The sequence below is a fragment of the Sinocyclocheilus rhinocerous genome, unplaced genomic scaffold, assembly GCF_001515625.1.
Source record: "Sinocyclocheilus rhinocerous isolate Xijiao unplaced genomic scaffold, SAMN03320098_v1.1 scaffold127, whole genome shotgun sequence".
Lineage (NCBI taxonomy): Eukaryota > Metazoa > Chordata > Actinopteri > Cypriniformes > Cyprinidae > Sinocyclocheilus > Sinocyclocheilus rhinocerous.
In genome coordinates, this window is record NW_015664685.1 from 65,091 (window position 1) to 71,939 (window position 6,849).

Sequence of the window (6,849 nt, forward strand, 5' to 3'; positions counted from 1 at the left end):
ACCCTTTTGGTTTCTGTACCCAATATTTAAAAAATTTACAAATGTAATAAAAATATAGGTATCGGCATCGGTATCGGCAAGTACCAAAAATAAAAGTATCGGTATCGGGCGAGTACTGGAAAAAGTGGTATACTTGCATAAATGATGGCAAGCCTATGCAGAGCTGAAACCTCACATCAATCCTTGCTGGTTTAAAGTCGGGGTCGAAAGACACCAAGCTGATTTACATAGTGATTTACATTATTTAAGCCAGATTCTAAGAGGAACCTAAGTCCATTGATTCAAACTACTAGAATGCTGTTCATATGAAGTTTTGCTACACAGTACTGATTGTAGTGGTATAACTAACTGCAAAGTCTATCCACTTTGCTATATACTCTGGGTTATAGCAGCATGCTAAAGATCTTAACTGATTTGCCTTGTAATAGTCTATCAAGCATGGTAGTGATTCCCCCCCCTTTCACTTTAGACAATTGCAGTGTGTTAAACTGAATTCTTGGCCTTCTACCCCCCTATATGAATCTTGAAATCCACGTATCCCATTCAGCAGGGGCGTAGCCATAATTTCAGAAGTGAGGGGGACAGAAATGTTATATACAAAAAAAAAAAATAAAAAAAATATATATATATAACATTACAATATAACATTTCTGTAATCTATATAACCTACCAGTAAACAGTTTTTGAACAGTAAGATTTTTAATGTTTTATAAAGAAGTCTCTTCTGCTCACCAAGCCTGCATTTATTTGATCCAAAGTACAGCAAAAGCAGTAATGTTGTGAAATACTTTTACTATTTAAAATAACTGCTTTCTATTTGAATATATTTTAAAATGATTGCTGTGATCAAATAGCTGGACGCTTTTGTCCATATTAGGAATTTCCTCATACGACTTTCTGCGCGAGAGCGCCCTCCGGCTTCGAGAGTTCGAGTATGAATGAAACATACACTGCACGGAATGTCTCTTTGAATTTAAATCTATATTTATTCACACCGGCTCTTGAAAACCTCTATGCAAACACACTTGCCCGAAAAAGTGCGGGGGACGAATTTACGTGATATTAAAAGTGGGGGGGATACGTCCCCCGCGTAATCTACACCCCTGCCATTCAGTAGATTGTTTCAGCGGAACTTCAACTGGTAAGGATTGGAAGAGGTATAAGAGTCAGGAAAGCATGTTCATTTTTATTGTCTCTATCCTATTATGCATCTCCAAGGGCAGTTGGGACCACTTGTCTATACCTGATTTAATGCTCTTACTTATAGGAATGTCCTTATTTATTTATTTTTACCTTTATTTATATAGCACTTTAAACAATAAAGATTGTGTCAAAGCAGCTTTACAGTGTTAAACAGAAAAACAGTCTGCTGATAATGCAAAAGGACAATAGAAAGTTAGTTCTCCTCTGGCCAGACGAAACAAGCATGGTGTGGTTTAATTCTAGACTGCAACACAAGTCAAATTGAGCAGAGGACTCATCTGGTTCTTGTGGTCTTGTGCCGATGGCCATAGAGGTGACAAGGTCTTCGCTGGGGATCCATCTCTGGGGCTCATCTAGTTGACATGGTCTCCGCTGACATTCAGGGTTGTAGAGGTTGTCTCTATGTGCTGATCCACCATCTGGAATGGATACGGACTGGATCCGGGTGACTTCAGTGACCATCTGATCTAGATATTGACTGGATCTGGGTGGCTACGGTGACCTCGGAATAAGAATGAAAGACTAATATTAGCATAGATGCCATTCTTCTTACAATGTTGCGAGTACATTGGGTGTTATGGGAAGTGTTTCCGGTTCCGGTTGACCTAATTAATGCTGCCTAACAGTCCTTTAACGGATTTGAATTATAAAAATGTGAATAGTGTGTTATGTGTATGCCAGGTTAAGGAGATGGGTCTTTAATCTAGATTTAAACTGACAGAGTTTGTCTGCCTCCCGAACAACATTAGGTAGATTGTTCCAGAGTTTGGGCTCTTATATAGGAAAAGGATCTGCTGCCCACTGTTGATTTTGATATTCTGTGTATTATCAAATGGCCAGGGTTTTGAGATTGCAGCGGACGTGAAGGACTATAATGCGATAAGAACTTTCTCAAGTACTGAGGAGCTAAACCATTCAGGGCTTTATAATAATTAGCAAGATTTTAAAATTCATACAATGTTTAAAAGGGAGCCAGTGCAGTGTTGACAGAACCGGGCTAATATGGTCATACTTCTAGTTAGATCTAGTTAGAACTCTTGCATTTTGGACCAGCTGGAGTTTATTAAACATGCAGAGCAACCACCCAATAAAGCATTGCAATAATCTAACCTTGAAGTCATAAACGCATTAATTAACATTTCTGCATTTGAAATTGAGAGCATAGGTCAAAATTTAGATATATTTTTAAGATGTAAAAATGCAGTTTTACAAATGCTAGAATCGAGACTTTCAAAGGAAAAATTGCTATCAAATAGCACACCTAGGTTCCTAGCTGATGACGAAGAATTGACAGTACAGCCTACAAGGTGTTAGACAGTGCTCTAGATTATTACATGCAGAGGTTTTTGGTCCGATAATTAACACCTCTGTTTTTTTCAGAATTTAGCAGTAGGAAATTACTAGTCATCCAGTTTTTTATATCAGCTATGCATTCCATTAGTTTTGCGAATTGGTATGTTTCGTCAGGGCCGCAAAGAAATATAGAGCTGAGTGTCATCATCATAGCAGTGAAAGCTAACACCATGTTTCCTGAAGATATCTCCCAAGGGTAACATGTAAAGCATGAAAAGCAACGGTCCTAGAACTGAGCCTTGTGGTAGTCCATACGGCACTTGTGAATGATATGATACCTCCTCATTCACTGCTACAAATTGATGATGGTCAGATAAGTATTATTTGAACCATGCCAATGCAATACCACTAATGGCAACATAATTTTCTAGTCTATTCAAAAGAATATTGTGGTCGATAGTGTCAAATGCAGCGCTAAGATCCAGAATCAGAATGAGCTTTATTGCCAGGTATGTTTACACATACGAGGAATTTGTTTAGTAGCACTAATAGAGAGATACAACCACTATCAGATTATAAGAGCAGGTCATTTGTAACTCTGATGAGAGCAGTCTCAGTGCTATGATACGATCTAAATCCTGACTGGAAATCCTCACAGATAACATTTTTCTCTAAGAAAGAACATAGTTGTGAGGAGATTGCCTTTTCTAGTGTCTTTGACAGAAAAGGGAGATTTGAAATTGGTCTGTAATTAACTAATTCTCCAGGATCGAATTGTGTGTGTGTGTGTTTTTTTTAATTTTTTATTACAGGCTTAATAACAGCCAATTTGAAGGTTTTTGGGACATATCCTAATGATAATTATTAATTAATAATATTCAGAAGATGATCAATGGATTCTGGAAGCACCACTTTTAGTAGCGTATATGGTATAGGGTCTAACATACATGTTGTTGGTTTAGATGATTTAATACGTTTATACAATTATTCCTGTCCTATAGCAGAGAATGAGTGGAATTGTTCTTCAGGAAATCTATAGTGCGCTGTCTGATGTGATACTATAGCTGGCAGCTGCATGGTTATAATTTTATCTCTAATAGTATCCATCTTGGCATTAAAGAAGTTCATAAAGTCATTACTGCTGTGATGTTGGGAAATGTCTGCATCTACTGCTGCTTTATTTTTCATTAATTTAGCCATGGTATTGAATAAATACCTGGGGTTGTGATTGTTTTCTTCTAAAAGAGACTAAAACTAAGCAGATCTAGCAGTTTTTAAGGCTTTTCTGTTTGTACAAGAACTTTCCCTCCATGCAGTACGAAATACCTCTAGTTTTGTTTTCTTCCATCTATGCTCCTTTTTATTTATTGTAATCATCAGTTACTTAATACTTGGTGAATTCCATTTTAAATATATTCAGCATGTCATTCTGAGGGGTTTAATTATACTGTACCTTAAGAATTGTGTTTTTGTGGACATTTAATCTAGGGTAAATTCCAATTTGTAATTTTTTTTAGGTGGACATCAGCCTAGGAAAATTCTAGTGTTGTAACAAATAACAGCACACCGTCTGTGTACAGACAAATCTTTTGCTCTAAACCTCAAACCCTTACTCCTTTTATCCTTTGTTCATCTTTAATTAACTGTGATATGGGCTCAATAAATAAGGAGAAAAGGGCAAGGCTAAGAGGGCAGCCTTGGCAGCAACTTCTTTACAAATTAATATTCTGGGTGAGGTGGCTGTTGATCCTTATTCTAGCATTTGGTGATGAATATATAATTTTAATACATCTAATAAACTTTAATACATCTTAAAACACTCAAAAAGTATGGGGACTAATTGATCTTTAATTGATCTTTAAATTTTACCTGCGCATATGACAACTGTATTTATATGGCTAAAGAACATATTATTTCACTGTATTAGCTAGAAATGTACAATGTTAAAACATAAGCGGCAAGAAAATAACAGCGTGAAAATACATGCATTATATAGGTGGGTACATTTGACCCGCTGGCGCTTATAGGTATAAATGCCCCGTTTTTTGATCTGGTTTTATCTAAATAATTTTTAACAACATTGGATTGTAAATTACATAATTTTAGTAAAAGTCAATGACTGGGAGACTTGAATGTTTTATTTTAAATCTGTTATGTACATTTGAAAAACAGCCACGGGTAAAATTTACGCCTTATATGACTCAGCTGAAAAGCCATCTGTTCCCGGCGCTTTATTAACCTTTAATCTAGAAACTGCTTTCTCTGTTTCTTCCTTTGTAATCTCTACCATCAGAGCTTTATTTTGTACTTCACCTATGGAGGGTAAGTCCAGTGATTCTAAAAATTTATTTATTTCCTTTGAGCTGGCTGTATTTGGTTCCTTATATAGATTTATATTGTAATTTTCATTATATCTTCTTGCTTATGGCAGACCTGTTTTGTTTGGGAATCCCTAATTTCATAAATTTTACTCTCTGCCTGTTGCTTCCTTAACCTCTAAGTCTGTAGCTTCAGAGCCTTTGAGCCATTTTCATAATATCTCTGCCTAACAAATTTAGCTTTTTTCTCTAATTCTTCATCATATGTTACTTCCTTTTTAACAAGATTTTCTTGCAAATCAATTAGCTTTTCTCTGCAGTACAAGAGCTATGAGTTTTCCTCTGATCAATGATTTTGCAGTATACCAAAGTACACTCTGTGATACTACCACTTTATTGTTGTTATCCATATAATCAATTATTTTTGGACATATACCTTGCATATACTATCATTCAAAATGCTTCTATTAAGTTGCCACAATGTATCATTCTTTTTATTAGCCAGGTGCATAGGTAAGTAGACAGCTGAATGATCGAAGATATATCTGCCTCCTTTCTTGCTGTCTATAAGTCTGTGCCTGTCTGAATTACAAATAAGCAAAAGTCAGTTCTTGAATAAACAACTTAACTAGCTGACTAGAATGTAAATTGTTTGTCAATCATTCCCAACTCCATCAACAGTTTTTAAGTTATCCTGGCTCTAGGAGTTGACCTCTTTAATGCATTAGAGGAATCAAGTTTAGGCTATATTTGAGTAATCCAGTCTCTTCCACGTATTAAAACCCCATTGCTTCCCCTCTTCTTCTCCCTTTCTTATAATATTAATAAAATGCATTCTTAAACCCCCCAAATTTTTTTATTTATTTTTTTGTTCAGCACTGTTAAAATGAGCCTTCTGCCAAAATATGACATGCAAATTTTCTCTTTGCATTAGCCTTGCTTCTCTTAATTGGATTGTGTAAAGCTTTTACATTAAGTGTAATCACCCTATGTTTCTGACATTCCATTTAAACCCACAACAAAACACTGTATGTAAGCTACATGTTATGTTATCACTGATTATGATAGGTTATTTTATCGCGTCATGCCGCGCCGCTCGCGTCCGGTGTAGACACGGTGTAAGTCTGACTGGGGGAAAAAATGGATGATCCTGTAACCACAATCAAAATTTTACTGTTATTAATGTCTTTGCATGTCATCCTTCGCATGAAAAGACGGTGAATAAAGCAAAAGAGGCCGTGGGTGAAGCTCGCTTTAAGTGAAGTATGCGCATTGTCATGGCAACGGTTCGTGGCCTGGTCAAATTACGTCAGAATTAGTTGCCGTTTGTTGGAAAATCATATCACACTGCTCAGACTTTCCACAACCCAACAAACGCCGATTGAACATGTTTAGTCGGGTGAAAACAAACGCAGACAGGGGTAACACACTGATCCAACAAACTCCGACAGACTTCTTTTTGGTGTTTGCTGGCGTTTTGTCTGTGCGGTGTGAATTGGCCTTTACTAAGAACTAAGGGCAGATCTATTCAGTTGTAATAATGATTAATTGTCATGATAAAAGTAATCCCCCTGTCGCTGTGGTAGATCTCCTTTTTCTGTCACATTGCATAAAGAAGAAATCTATCGACTGTCTTGTTCATCAGCCATGACGCCCTCGGTTATTTTGTCTTCTCCGTTTTCCCAGACTGGTTTCCCTTGCAGTTTCTGTACTTTTCCCCTTCCAACGTTAATTGGATCAAAATTTAAATCTTACTTACATTCAAATGAATAAACTCTGACCGAACAGGAGTCAGCAGTTATGCAGCCGTGCGCTTTAGCTTAACCACTAGAAGTCCTTCTTCCCAAATTTTTAATGAGAATCATTTATAAATCTGGCAATAAAAGAGAAGCTTTAAGGTCTTCTGCCAAAATATAAGCTCTATGGTTTAATGTTTGAAAGCAATGAAAGCCATACATTTTAGTGTTGTAATTTTACTCTTTTTTTTTTTTTTTTTTTTTTTTTTTTTTAAAAATAAAACATACGGGGAACAAAA

General features: G+C 36.3%; 1 protein-coding gene across 2 annotated transcripts in view; it reads left to right on the forward strand.

Moving 5' to 3' along the window:
* taf6 (TAF6 RNA polymerase II, TATA box binding protein (TBP)-associated factor) overlaps positions 1 to 6,849 on the forward strand; it is a 58,525-nt gene that overhangs the window by 45,533 nt on the left and 6,143 nt on the right. The gene's annotated exons all lie outside the window — the stretch shown is intronic.